This window comes from Pteropus alecto, unplaced genomic scaffold (genome assembly GCF_000325575.1).
Source record: "Pteropus alecto unplaced genomic scaffold, ASM32557v1 scaffold11, whole genome shotgun sequence".
Lineage (NCBI taxonomy): Eukaryota > Metazoa > Chordata > Mammalia > Chiroptera > Pteropodidae > Pteropus > Pteropus alecto.
The window spans coordinates 8,269,508-8,285,505 of record NW_006431956.1 but is presented as its reverse complement, the minus strand read 5'-3'; the positions used below and the strand labels follow the sequence as shown (position 1 = coordinate 8,285,505).

At 39.4% G+C, this 15,998-nt stretch overlaps 1 long non-coding RNA gene across 1 annotated transcript in view; it reads left to right on the top strand.

The window, feature by feature from the left end:
• LOC107195323 overlaps nt 1-15,998 on the top strand; it is a 435,673-nt gene that overhangs the window by 44,480 nt on the left and 375,195 nt on the right. The window lies entirely within an intron of this gene.

The following is a 15,998-nucleotide window of genomic DNA, read 5'->3' as shown; positions in this document are numbered from 1 at the left end:
TTTAAAATGTTATGTGTGTCTTTGGGTAGAAAAAGGAGCAAAGATAAATACTTTTTTCTTTCAATGCAATTTAATGTATTTTCACTTTTTATGTTTATCTATTTCATTTATAATTAGTAAAAGGGACTAAAATGGGAAAAGCTCAGTGTAACCAGCATAAACCTATTTGATGTTCATACCAATGTCACATGTAAAATAGATGTTGAACCCTCCAACTAAAATACACGGACAGGCAAAGATTTATGAACTCCAGAGTTATTTCCAATCCTTCTTTATCGGCACAGAATTGCTAATTTGCCAGTTATGCCCAAGATTTGATATTGTTTGTGTGCAAATATTTCTGATCAAACTACACATCTTTGTAGTGGCTGTGGTTCTCTTTGATTAAATTCAAGCCGTTTGATGGAGCCCTTCATGGACTGATCTAGACTCCCGTGGAAGTCCCGGGGCAGTGAGAATTCTAGCAAAGGATCAGCAGCCCGAGAAATTTTTACCACAGTCAAACCACACAAGGACCAAGTTTCCCCTATCGAATACACTCCTGTGTGGGGTTAGGTATGTGGATGGGGGTTGTCAAGAAGACGTTTCAGAGGAAGGTGTCAGAAATTATAAAGTATGGGTCATCATTTATTTAATAGGTGAAAAAAAAGTATCAAAGAAAATAAATTTTAAATACAGATAGACCGCATAAGGACAAAACCATAAGAACTTTTTTTTCACAAGTGTTAACAGCCTCTGACAAGTTATCAGAAAAACAGTTATCATAGATTCAGTAAATATTTATTGGGCATCCCTTAAGTGTAAGACCCGCCGCTAGGCAGCGAGGGCCTATGGGAGATACAAAGATAAATGAGAGAGAACCCCCACCCTCATTTGGAGGCTGGGAGCCAATAATGGTGCCTTTCAGTCAGTAAACTATCATTTACCAAGCTCTTACCATGTATCAGGTGCCACTCAAAGCATTTTATATTTATCTCACATGCTGCTAGGTTGATATTATCTGAGGAAACTGAGGCCAAGAAAAGTGAAGAAACTTCTCTAGAGTCACAGAGCTGGAGTGCTACAATTTGAGCCTGGGTCTGCTTAGAGCATGCCGAATATTGATGATGAGCAGCACTTCACAGAGACTTCTGTTGGGATTAAATCAGACCAGTTTAGCCTACGATTACGACAGTAGCCACCTTATCGGGTAGTTACTACGTGCCAAGCACAGCCCACGGCGACTCGTAGAGGTCACCATATTTAGTCCTCGGACAGAATCTGGTGGTCTGCAATCTCTGCCTCTTCTCCGACACTACCTCTACCCAACTGCGCATGTAACAAAATAACCCAAGTTTCATCCAAGACTCCTGCCTCACTCACACGTACTCAGTTTCTAAATGTGACACATCCCAACACTTTCAGAGCATTTACATCGTCTTTCCCTCTTCATCGTCATAGCCACTGGGTTGGAACCACCATCATCTGTCAGATGGATCAGAGTAAGGCCTTCCAACCCGGACCCATGCCTTTCTCACCATGCGTACACAGTGCTCTTTCTAAAACACGGATCCGGACATGTCTCTTGCACGGTCCTCCTCCCAACCTTGAGAAACAAATCTGACCTTGAAGCCTGCTGGTGCCCCCGAACCCCCTGAACTCCCTGTCCTTCTCTGGACTCAACATGTCTGCACTGGTCTCAGGTCTTTGAATGTGTTTCTGCCTCTTTTGCTCTGAGCTTACAAACCCAACTCACTCTCACTCTGCCCCCGCAACCCTTTTGCTCAAGCAATCTGGGTAAGATGCTGGTTCTAGGCTTTCTCCCAGCATTTCAAATTTAACCTTAAAACTCACCTCTTACACTATTGTCTTTCTCCATTATATTTTGAGCTTCTTAAGGGCAGAGTCACTGTCTGGCCTCTCAGCCCCCAACCCCGTGCAGTGCCCGGCACATAGTGGATGCTTAATTAACACCGATGTGCCTGCTTGTTTTAATCCAGCTTTATTCCACAAAGAATTTGAGGTCACTCGCACCAAAGACACATACAGCGAAGAAAACAAATGCTAAAAACAGGAGCAAGGAAATGAGAATTGGAAGAAGAATCAGGACCAGGAAGGAAGAACCGGTTAGCAGTTATTAGCAAAGGGCTAAAAAATTGTCCTGCAATATGTATTTAATGTATTTCTGACCATAGATAATTCTGAGATCGTAACACACCCCTTTTATGGCATATCGCATTATTTCTCTAAGTCAAAACAGCTGAAAATTATTAAAAACCCTGGAAAATATTTTCCCAAAAGTTTCTGGGCTATGGATTTTGAAGGCATTTTACAGCTCTCCTGTATCTTCATCCTCCAAGCTCTCAGATGACAGTAAACCTGCCATGTTAGATTATTCTTCTGCACCCAACACAATACCACATAGGAATACAAGTACTTTTTATTATTTTTTATTATTTTTAATTTACTTATTATGTTGTTTGCTTATTTCATATTTACTTATTATATAAGAATAAGGCTCCTGAACATATAAAAACAACAGCAAAAGGCTTTATCTTCAAGGTTATTTCCTATCTGAATTGGTAGGGGCCAATTATAAATCAGAAACTAAAAATACTTAGTAAAATTACTACTTAGCAGGAGCCATTCATTTACTGGAGTAACGCTGGATAATGGCTCTTAGGTTAATTTTTTAACTGTATAGACTATCCCCACAAATTTCTTTCTAAGGCAGTTAAAATTTTAAACTCTCTTCCTTGAATCACAGAGAGCATTTCAGTTGCCCAAATCACTATGTACCTAAAAGTTATTTCCCACAAAATCATCTCAGGTTCTCTATTTTGAAGACCACACAGTAGACCATCTTTGAAAAGTCTTGACTTTCACTCCCCTGCTTGACTAACTTAGTGTTTAAAAGAATCAGTGCCATGTACCTGCTTTTAGATTGTCAGGCCTACCCCGTTTGGTGTCAAAAATGGTGGTCATGCAGAAAAACGACCGAGAGTCACTGTAGAGAAATCTAGAACCTCTTCCATCCTGCATCTGGTCCTCTTTGCCTTGTTCTACGGACTGCCACACAGGCTCTGCTGCCTACCTGGATGCCTATATGAGAAATGCCAGCCACGCTCAATGAAGATGAGTCTCACGTATAACTAGCTTTCGTTCTGATAACCACGTTAATTCCATCCACACACGGAGAAGCACCAACTCTGAGCTATGTCAGCAGTCGGCAAGAAGCAGGTGTTTAGTAGGTGTCTGTTCGACCAATGAACAGTTTTCCTTCTGCCCACCCTTCATATCCACACTGACGGAACATCCTCTCAGCCAAAAGCAATCTGATGTTTTCATGAGCATCTTGGCCTCTTTATAGGCTTGTGACCAGCTACTGTTATTCTTTTTGACATATTAAGAAAAGCTGCCTTGATTTATGAGTTTAAGGGCAATAGCATGAGCCTTAAATTCTCAGAGCATAAGTAAGGCAACGTAAAGAAGTCAGATTTCGCCTGAATACATTTCAGTTCAGTGTGACAGTTACCTGTCGAGGACCTGCTATGTCCGAAGGAGGATACTATGGGAAACGAAGATGAAAGAGAAACAATCTTGCCCCAGGAAGCTGAAGAGCCCCCCTCCCCCACCCAGCCCTGTACCCCATGGTACATGATGAGCATTCAATGCAGGATTGATATTTTTTATATATTATTGGGACACCTATATATAAAACAGTGCAGTAAACATTAGAAAAGAGGTCCAAAGCGAGTGCTCGGGGGATTTGTGTTCGGACATTCACCAATACTGGAGGGACTGGGAAGGCTTCCTGGAGGAGGCAGCGTTTAGGCTAGGCCACAGAACATTAAGGGGATTTTCACAAGCAGGCATTCTGGTGGCATGAACAAGGAAGGGCATGTTTGAGGGTTTGTAAGCCGTCTGTAGAGGCTCAGGTTGTGGGGCAGGTCTGTGGTGGAAAACACTGACTCATGGGCTGGCCCCAGAGGATGAGACCTGAATTTGGATGGTGGTTATATGGGTGGTGTGAGGCCGAATGCCGGGGATGTGAGACCAGGAGATGAGTTAGGAAACTAAAGTGCTTTTCGTGGTTCCTCAGGGATTGTTCTAGGGCATAGGAAGCCTGGAAGAATAGTCTCCTTTCTCCCCCCCGCCACCCCCAACTTATAAAACTGTTACAATGATAGCTGTATAAAGTACTTTTCACAATCAAAGTTTGAAAACAAAATTGGAAGGTCTCAAAAGTTAACTAAAATCAGCACGAGTTGAATACATGTTGCCCTCTTAAATGCGTTATTTATGCATGGGAGAAAACGAAATCAAAATATTTACAATTAGAAAGTTCACAGTAATTGGACTCTGAACTCTCGAACTCACAACTATGACCACTGTTAATATCACACTGTAAGATTGTGTTTTCATAAAACTCTAACTGTACTGAAGCCCCAACTTCCTATATTGCTGGTTTCATTACCTTCAAGAGATTATGGAATTTTAAAGTATTATCTACAATAAGAATGCTATGTGTTTCTCAGAAGAGCACAAGGTACTCTATACACTTTAATTAAATTTCCTAATATCCTGTGAAGTAGGCGAGGGATCAGCAGAAGGTGAGTCACCAAAAAGTAACCAAGTAGAAGACTGAACCATAGGACATAGGACGAAATCCACTTTTATTATTATTGTTTCCATTTCACCACTGAGAAAATAGGGTTATGATTCAGACAAGCATGGTGGGCTTCCATTTCCACTGAAGGCAGAATACACTGCTGTAGGCTCTGCAAGCATCTCTTGGGAGGCCTTAAAAATAGTATAAAAACTGTGATCTCTCGGGTTTTCTCCTTTGAGAGTCAACCAACATTTATTAGAGAGCACCTAAAATGTGCACCAAAGAAAATATGTCACTCTTTTCTTGCAAAAGAACACAGGACAAACATCCCCATTTGTCATAATGTATAACCCCTTAGCTTTGATTGACTGGTTCCTCAGGAGCTCGGCTGGGGTCTCCCCACAGCTTCCTTCTCCACACCCCCGAGCTTCAGGTCATGAGAGGTGAGTGGGCACCGGTGTTAAGGAGGTTGTATTGAGAGTAGAGCTGGTTCTGCTGAAGACACAGTGCAAATTGCAGGGCTGGACAGAACTGAAGAGTAGAAAACTGAACAGCCCCTGCCCCTTGATTCTACCATTAGGATAGTAGACTCTAAAGCCAGCCTCTGAAAAAACAAACATACGGCAGTTGCATGGCCTGGTTGATAAACCAACTCTACATTTTGTAAAGGAAATGAAAGAGTCCAAACCACTATACAAGACTATGACACCTTTCTCTCAACATAACCACCTCCCGACATCCTAGTGACACAGTGACGGCACCCAGGGAAGAAGAGACTCCAGTGTGAAAAAAAAAATCATTAAAAAAATTAATGCTGTTGTTTTAAGTAATAATTTTGTATCACTGACATCTGAAAAACTGATAGAGATACAAATAATGAAATCCTATGGCAATATGTGGTTGTCAGATGATTACATCGACCCAGAATATGCTTAGAATTGTTTAGATGACCACAAAAATGAAAACACAAAATTGAAAATTTTGTTAAGAATTTGTAGATCTTCCAGCTTGAGAAAAATTGTTTTAAAATAGCATTTGTTAACGGAGCTAGAAAAGAAGAACTAAATACTTAATAACAACAAGGTAACAAATGTTGCTGAGTCCTGACACAGAAACCTCTTTTTGAGAGAGACCAGTATTTAATGTACTAAAAATAGTGAACAGCTTATTTTCACTCCTGAAAACTGATTTACTACAATGAGGTCATGGGCAAATCTGTAATAACTGCATGTGGCATAGAGCAATAATCATTCTTTCCCAGTCTGAGATGACAAAAACAAACAAACAAACAAACAAACACACGCTCTAACAGAATTCTAAATTCTCCAGATTAAAAACCCTTGCAAAATTAGGAAAATTCCCTACAGCCAAATATATTTTTAACTAAGTACTAGTCATGTAGATGCATTTCTATATAAAGAGGATATAATTTCCTGTATATTTTTCCATGAAAAATAAGGTGCCTTAAAAGATTTAGAAAGATTTGTCTGGCACCATATTTTAATCTGATACCTTAATCATTTCTATCACCTGCTTCCTAAGAATTCACAGAAAGCACATATTTTAAATATTATTCAACATAACTATCTCTATTCTTGTATAATTATACAAAAGCTTCCTTTCATTGTAATTCTAACTGTACTTCCACAATATTACAGGTATACCAGAAGACTATAATTTTAATCTCTTCTTTGGATTAGTTTATATCTGCAACTTTAATAATGTTAATAAATTTCCTAAATTAAAAAAGAACATTTTTAAGTCACCTCATAAATCTGCTAAAACATGTCAAATTATAGTACATCTAAATAAAGTATGGTTTTGAATTTAGATGAATGGTTTTCAAGTAGTAAAATAAACATATTTATTAAATAATATGGTACTTGTAATTAAAATAGGTAAGCCTTGATTCATGTTAAATGCTATTCGATCTCGGAATTTTTGAGCTGAAAGGGACTATGGAGATAGATTATTGAATTCAGTGACTTCATTTTTGCATGCAAACACTGAGTCCCTGATCATTCGAAGGCCTGATAGCCCAAATTGGAACCCAGTCTCCCAACTCGTCAGGCAAATGTTTGTTTTCTAAATTTTTTTTTTACTTAACCACGGAGATATTTACTATAAACATCACGTAAGTCATCCTGGTGTCCATTAATGTGACACCAGGCGGCATCACTCATTGGCCTAAGGAAGAGGCTACGATTATCTAGGACCAGAAAAGCTAACGCCACCTCTGCTGTGCACTGGGTGACATGAAGCAAGCCATTTAATTGCACCGTGCTTTCCTTTTCTAATTACAAAAAATTACTTGAGTAATTTTGACTTCCCTCCTTAAATTGGTTGTTGCAAGAAGTGGTAATAAAAATAACTCTAAAGCATACAGCATATCTAAGTGAGAACTAAATACTTAATAACAACAAGAAAAAAAAACTCATCTTCACTATGTTTAAACCAAGGAGCAATAACCACTTCAAATCATAATTAAGAGGGAGTATCTATTATTTATTGTGTGTCCCTATAACATCTGAACAAGCTAATGCAGGGCTATATCTAACAAGTGTAGTCACTCCTAAATCATCCCAGTTTTCATAACCTGTCTTTACGTTGAGCTAAGCCATATAGTAATTATCAGTTGAAAACAAACTGCAACTCTGTGACTTCTCAAGTGTACCATTCATTCCTAAACAGAAGTGTTCATGAACTACCCATGGCGTTGCTAACAGAAATGGAAAATTGTACTGTGGACCCATTCTGTAACTAATATATGCAGAGCATAAACCCTGCCCAATACTATTCCCTAATAGTAAAACACAGTGTCCTGGGTGACGTGTAAAACTTTCCAGCTTGAGCTGACCTTTAAAAAACAAATAAAAACTTATCGACTGGATTCTCCTGAATAAGAAGTAGATCTTACAGTGGGGAGGGATGGGAAGAATGAATAAGTATGTTTTAAAAGTATCGTATAATACACATTTTTGAAGCAAAAAATAATACATACTGTACACAGAGAACAGTCTAAAAGAAAATAACTAGAGATACTCATACAGGGCATTTCTAGGGGATGGGAATTTATTTTATTTTTCCTTTTTCTCCCTTGCGCTTATCTGTTTTGTCTGACTTTGGACATGGATTAATTTTGTTGTATTTTTGAAAAGGTTACTTTTCATGGAAAAAAAAAAAATAATTTTAGTCTCTCGGATTGAGGGAGGTGAGGTACAATCATGTCCACTTTGAAAAGGAAACAAGAAGGCCTGAAATGTTACGTGATGGATTTGGGAGTTAGAGCCAGGGCTTTGGTTACTTAGAGGGGCAGCGGGGAGGGAGGAAGCGGGGGGCCACCGAGATGTGAGCTTTCACACCTAGTGAGGACGAAACAGCAGAGCTGTCACTGGTTTTACACAGCCCTCGGCTTACACTTGGCATGCATTCCTTCCCCACAGTTTTCATTTCTGGGTTGCATGTCTCCGCCTTAAATTTAAACAAGCATTGCTTTCAGTGTTTAATTACAATTTAATGGAAATACTACTTGCATTCCAATTAGCTTTTCGTTTCCACATCGCGAAAGTGCATCCAAGTTATTGTGTCATTATAATCTCATGTTATAATGGCTTCATAATGCAAGTCCCTGTAGAGTTGAATTAGTAGTTTCCTATGGTAATCGCCCATCACTGTAATATCATAATCACATCGCACAGTCCCCACATGCTTCCAGCGCAATCATTTTGACATTGTAAGAGCATTTTAATAGTATTAGCATAGATTCTCCAGAGAAATCATCTGACTGTCACTGCATCACCATATAAGATTAATTGTGATGGAGCCACGTTGTTGTATGAAAGCTTTAAAAATATGGTGCTCGGCAGCAAAGCATTTCACGTCTCAAAAGGTCAGTGCGGTTTGCAGTCGAGTTCGCAGCGCAGTCTATTCACCAATAGGCGTGAGGTTTTCGTTTTGGTTTGTTTTTCTGTTTGTCTGTTGGCTCAGGACTCAGGGCACAGTAATAAATTAAGGCCAGCCCCCTCTGGGTATGGAAAGAAAAAGCAGACATGGTCACTGTCTTCAAGGAGTTTATAGTGTAATCAGATTTACAGCAAATGATATGCAGCGTATAGGTATAAACACAATGAAGACTCTTAGGATCGGCCAAGTCCCGTGAAGTAACTGGCGTCACCTAGATGCGAGAGCAACCAAGCCAGGTTTTCCTGCAGACGGACTGTTTGGTAAATCCCTAAAGGGTTAATCATGTGAAACGTAACGACTGTGTGGCAGAAATGGAGTGTGTGTCATCAGGGTTCATTCACTAACTCCGGGAAGAAGGAAGGCCCCCGCAGACGCTAGTAGAGGACACAGCCACAGCCCCGCCCAGTGCAGAGTGGAAGCCAGACCTCGTTCATGACCGCTAAGAGAAGACCAAGCAGAGAGCTAGCTGCTCTGGAAGCATCGGATCCAGAGCTGGAAAAAGGAAACTCCAGCTCAGAAAGGCACTGCCCAGCCCCCACTACACTCCCCCCCACCCCGTCCCCCGTGTGAGGCCACAGTGTAAAATGACTATGCTTTGTCCATGACAAATGGCACGCACTGCAGAGACTGGCAGGGTACTGTGTTTATTTGAGGGGCTTCTAATCCTCTGGTTTTCTCTGGGGACATCACAAGAGAATTGCAAAGGGATTATCCTAACTCTCAAGGCATTCACAGCAGAAGAATAGACAACTGGCAGTGTCTCTGGGACTATTAAAGGCTTGCTTGCCTTCTTGGTTATGGCAGATCGGTGCATTCTGGGGGGTACAGGCTGGGAGATCTTAGGGCTGCTCTGTGGCTTGGATTCCAAAAAGAAGTAATAACATTTTTTAAATTGGAACACAAAGAGGATAACGATATGCCCTCTAAGTGCTCACAGCTACTTTTACCAACAAGCTGCAGAGCAATATAAACTTATTGCATAAACAAAATGAGCTGTCCTTCCTTTAGAAGTTACTTTTAATTTCAAAGGTAAAGTCTGCAGCACTTGCTAGCCTAGTCTTCTTTGAGTTCTGGTTTAGGGCATTCTCTGAAGTTAGACTCACACTTTCTGGCCTGTTCGGGGCCTGTTCTTCACAGCAACTCATTTCATATATGTTTCACTATGAATTCATATCGAAACTTACTGTGATTACATTTGATTATCGGCTTTTATTATTTGCTCTGTTATTAGACATACTCACAGATTAAAACCCAAGAATTTGGAATGTTTGCATCCAAGAGTAGTAACCATAAGAACAGAAATTTTGTTTAGTATGTAAAATATATCTTGATACTGCTTAGAAAAATAGCATAGTTCTCTCTTTTTCAAATGTATTAAAGTCTACAGACATCATTCCTGATACTATAGGTTAATGTTTCCTTGATACAAACAATAGTCATTAGCTATAAAATATCTCGAGTGCCACCAAAAATAAATGTGAACTCACTATATTTCACAAAGGGAAGAATGCACACAGAGGAGACGACATAATGCTCTTATGAACATATCATTATTTTCCCAAGAGAAGGAAAAGCCAGAACTTCATATAAATATGACCAAAAAGTTGATGTGCTAAAAGTGCATCTTTGGGCAACTCACCCCGTGAGCCCATCTTCTCATTAATAAAACAAAGGAGTTAAAAAGCAGATCTCTGAAGTCCCTTCTAGATGCAAGTTCTACGACTCCGTGTGAAGAGGCATTAAATGACCACTAAATGCCCTCAGCATCATTCCTCCATCGGTTCACCTGGCTTAGATGTTAAATGAATGGGCACGTATGTGTCCTAGAAAGTCAGGCAGAACATTCCTATGCAAGGATTGTAAAGCCTATGGCTCTCTTCCTATACACTAATTCTTTTTTTGGTCTCACCACAGGCAAACCGTACTCTATGAAACCATATGACAGTACGTACCTCATTCTCAACTTCCGATTATTACTAATAGATGGATATAATAAAGAATAGCCAGAAGTTCCAGATTACTACTTATGTATTATCACTCTTTATACTATTACGAATCAGAGTACAATTGTGCAAAATTAGCATGGCTTCATTAGCCCTCAAATAAATAATGTTCACTGTGTAAACAAATGAAAACTCTTGGCTATTTGCCAAATAACAGCTAAAACAATCCATTTAACTCTGGCATGTATATATGTGTATGCATATGTACACATATACACAGTTTTAACATTTCCTGGTCATCACAGTGCAGGTACAGAAACCATTTGGAAAGTGGTCCTGTGCCAACTTTACAACCGAGAATTACTTTATTCTTTCGTGGATGGTGAGACAAGTAAAAAAAGTCAATAATCAGCTTGGTTTTTGTCAGTGTTTTCAAGCAGGTAGGATAAATAGCCCACTGGTGGTTCAAGCCAATGTAGGTAATATATGTGCATTTAAAGATGTTTTAAACAAGTATTTATTTTAACGTGTTTTAGGAAAAAAGCAATAAGTGTTGTAAGCCTGTGATTTCATGGCTATTACTGCTTAGGATGAGGCTGAGTAAAATAATGGGTTGGTTTAAAGAAAAATATTAAGTAAACAGAATAAAGGCAGTAGTTAGGCATAACAAACACTCCTAAAGGTGATACGAAAATGAATCAAATTTGACCAGCTGGATGCATATTAATGAATGATGAATTAATCCATTCATTCTGATGAATATTATACTAGTTTATTAAAATTAAAGGACATTTAACATCTCTATAATGTTCTGAAACATATATATGTTTTCTAGCCTATTAAAGAACTCCTGTTCTGGGGGTAACATTCCCCCAACTCATCAGAAATATAATCTTGACTTCGAATTAGGCAGAGAAAGCTATTATCCAATTTTAACTCTCAGACTTTTTATTGATCAATTGCTGACATTTTAAATAATGTTGATTTAAAATATAAATATGATATTCTATGCTGTAAAGAATATGGATAGAGACATATTATGTTCAGACATAGTACAGCCACTTAGTAAGCTTTCCAGTGTTTATAGAATAAAACTCTAAAATTTAATACATCGTTCTTTGTATAGAAACAACATATAAAGACTCTCTTATAATGCTCACATTGTAAAATCACTACATAATACACAAATAATTACTGAAGACATATTTTAGCCAAGGTCTTACTAACACAAAAATAAAAAAATAAAGACGTGGAAACAGGTTCACAAAACAAACAAACAAACAAACAAACAAGCTACAGTGTCCCTGTATAATGCACTCTGCAAATTCCACATAAAAATCTTTTACAATCCTGACTTGGTCCATGAAAAAAGCAAAAGAATGTAAAAAATAATCCTTTTGACCTCACCGTAGCAAGAAAAGCAGTGAAGTAGTAGCAGACGTATCCTGAATGCTAGAAACTGCATATTCTTTTTAAATCTAACAATTAAATGAAACCCAATAGGCAAGACTCTCTAGAACTATATAGAATCTCCATGGAGATCATTTTAGACTTGGATCTCTTAGCTTGACATATTTTGATCTTTCTCTTGAAATACACCAATAGACAAAAAGGGAACGGACAATGACGACTGGGAGAATGAATTGGTCAGAAGGGGCACGGCAACTTGATTTGCAAGAACATTCTCCCTCCCACTACACCCACCCGATCAAAATCGACTCTGAGTCAACGGTTCAGTAACGTCAGTACTCGAAATAGCAGATTATCCACTACTTATGCACTGAGTTGCTCCAAAATATTTACACGGAAGAAAAAGGAACACCTTGAAGATGGACTTTACTAAATGATAATGGGGCAAGTTCAAAGCAACGCGGGAGCAAGAGGGAATGGACGTCAGACCTTAGACTTAGGCAGAAATGTGAGTGAGACTCTCCAGTGAGGCCCAGGGCAGGTCCTAATCCTACGCGTGGAAGCTGGAAGGACCTGGATAGGCACTGGTGCCAGGACAGGCAGAGACAAAGGTTTGCAGTCATGTTCCTCTGAAGTACACTCAGCAGAGAACTTTTCTTGCCCAGCGTCAGCCTGAAAAGATCCTCTTGAAACAGTGGAGGACATTTGGGTAGAAAGTACCGGGCAGAAGGCATGAGTGAGGCATGGTGTGTGTGTTGGAAGCAAGTGGCCTCTCCTTGAATCTCTGCATTAAAGGGATTTGTGCAGTAACAAATGGGAAGTCTCTGAAGTTAAAGGCTGAACTTGGAAACGATGCAGCCTGGGAAGCTCTTTAACTGGTAGAAAGGCACTGACTCACGAAGTAATAGACATGTCATACACCGGGGAGCGATAAATAAAAACATGTGTCAAATAATCTAGGTCAAAACCAGCAAAGATGCTCTCATAGTCTTTTCTGGATAAGAGATTCAGCAATACTTTTCCATGGAGCAGTTGATAGTAAAAAAAAAAAAAATCAAAACATTCTACTTACACGTGTCTTCTCTTACATATGCATGATGCCACATTATTCAAATTTAATCTGTCCCTGAAAATGTATATGGGCTGCCAAAGCAAGCACATGGCCCTGAAAATGTGATGGCATCAAATTTTACATCAAAGGAGACTATATAGTTCATTTCTCCTTTTATTAATGTATTAAACTTTTTAATATGGACATTTTCAAAAGTTCACAAATGCAGAGAGAGTATAGTGAACCCCTAGGTCTCCATCACCTAGCTTCAACAATAAATTCCAATGAAAAACAGTTTTTCAAGGGAAAAATAATGTTTTGCAGCTCATTCGAAACTGTCAACAAGTTATCCCAAATATTACTAACCTCCTCTCATATACCAACAAAACAATCCTCTAAGGATTTCTGGCTATTAACTACAAAAGACATATTTTTACAATTACAAAGACATCGTTATTCAAGTCTGAAGGTGCATCATAACGCTTTCCAAACCACTGAAATCTCTCCAGAAGCTTGTAGAACTTTCCAGAATCAACCACAGTATGCCTGGTAGACATAGGCAGGCAATGGTCAAACTGACGCCTTTCATGTTTTCACATTTCCAGTATTTCTTCCAATTGTAAGAGATTTTCTAGCTTCTTAGGCTCATCGTCTCTCTCGAGAGATTCTTAGACATTTTCGGTTGATAATATGGATGCAAATGATGCATAACACATTTATTAAACAGTGTGAGCACAGGATGTCCTGAGATGGGACCACACAGCATCCTCTCGATCTGGTTGCCCTCACTGATGGCACAGCATGTGGACTAGTCATAGCGAGTCTTTGATGCAGAGAGCAAGTTTGTTATAACAAATATTTGGGTAGCCGTTCAGATAGCAAGGTGTACCTGATGATGTACATTGAATGGTTAGAGTTTCTTAGTTTTTGTCCACTTACTTCAGTGTTTCAAGTCACAAGCATAAAGCTCTCCTCCAAGCACTGTTAAGGAGAAGTTCTTAAACTGAGTGGACCCTGCAAAGATTTGTGGCCGTCGCTTGGTTGCTCAAATCTGATCATCAAAGAGTAACTCCCAAAACAACAGTTTTATTATTGTGGGTCAGTATTAGCAGCTGAATTGTGTCCTTCCCAAAATGTATATGTGGAAGCCTTAACCCCCAGTACCTCAGAAGGTGACTGTATTTGGAGATGGGGGTCTTTAAAGAGGTAATTACATTAAAACGGGTTGGTTAGGGTAGGTCCTCATCCAATACGACTATAGGAAGAAGAGAATCGGACACAGACAACTCAAAGAGCATGTGAGGACACAGGGAGAAAGAGGCCACCTGCAGGACAAGGTGAGAGGCTTCATGAGAACCCAGATCTGCCAACACCTTGATCTTGGACTTCAAGCCTCCAGAAGTGTGAAACACATTTACATCTGTATTTTAAGTCCCCCAGCCCGTGATATTTTGTTAAGGCAGCCATAGCAAACTAGTACAGTTAGTAATGGAGGTCACGTAATCCGAGCTGCAAACGTGGCCTTTAATTATACCTGGAGGCTGTGGATTCATTGCATGGGGAAAATATTTGTTGACAGGGCTGGCCGGGCATATGCAATGTAATCTAACCTTTATGACAGATTTTGATGACAATGAGGTGATAGTTCACTGTATGGACTCAGAGTCAATAAATCATTATTGCAGTGATTTGTCAGATCCTAATAGGAAAGCTTGCTGAAAACTTAAGCGGATACCACACAGGACATATGTGAAGTGAAACACCCCTGAGCCAGGGGTCCTACTTTGCATCTCCTCCGATCTTTTAGATACCAAGACTGATAACATTTAACTTTTTGGGATAAAGAAGGTAGTAGTGAGACATAGAAGTGTGATGGTATATACATGATGATGTTGAGAGTGTATGAAAGTATTTTAAATATTTCAGAAATCAGTATATATATATCATTTTGAAAACAGTAAGCTGTATTAAGAAAGAAATCGTTGTCGGTACACAGTAACACTGAGGATTTTGTGGTTGCAGTGGACTTTCAATTACACAAAAGAGCATTAAAGTAGCAGCAATATTTACCAATATTCTCTTCAAAGTGCTTTTCAAACACTAAATAATTACCCAATTAAGCTGCTGCAAGATAAGCTGTTATTACTCTGGATTTAGTGAAAAGGACTAATAATTACTATTTTAACAGTTTCTGTGAAGACTCAATGTTTACTTAACATGACTGCGAGGATACCCCACCTTTTTAGTGAGCGGGGAACAGAAAAAAACAAAAGGGAGATTAGCTGAGTGAATTCGAGGGAAGACAGAGGCCAGTGAAGAACTAAGAACCATGACGAGTGAAAACAGAGAATTTAATATGCACCACGGAGCCCACAATTGGCAGGAGGCTGTTTATGAGGACTGCCAATATTCACGCCGCAGACCGACAATGCAGAAACTTTGGCCGTGCCCTGAACGACATCATTCATCACACCCATGCTTAGGGGAGTCATGTCCCAGCAATTTGTCATCATCGTACCACTCGTGTGAACAAGAGCGGGGGAGGGGACGTTGAGTGCTACCCTCCAGGGAGAGTGGATTTATAACCAACCTCCCTACGAGAGCAGCGTGGCGCTCTCCAGCTAAATGCTCCCTGCTCCACTTCTGTTTCAGTCGGAGTAAAAGGGTGGGCACATTGCCTCCAGGACGCTGAGCGCAAAACCTAGGTCTGATACTCCTAGATCCAAAATACGGTAGCCAGGAAATCCCTCTTAAAATACTCTTTGAGCTGCTTTCAAAAAGTTATTCAATGGTCGAGTGTGGATGGTTCATCTCAAATGTCCTTTGGTGACAAAATAATTTCCGAAATGCATCCATTGATAACTATATCTGGAAAGAATTGTCTCTTCCTGCGAACATTGCTCTATATTGGAAAACTTGGAAGGATGCTGGGGAAAAAAATATTTTATGTGTATATGTATATTATTTTATGTGTATATATATTTTATGTGTGTATATATATATACACGTATATATATACACACACAAAATATATATATAC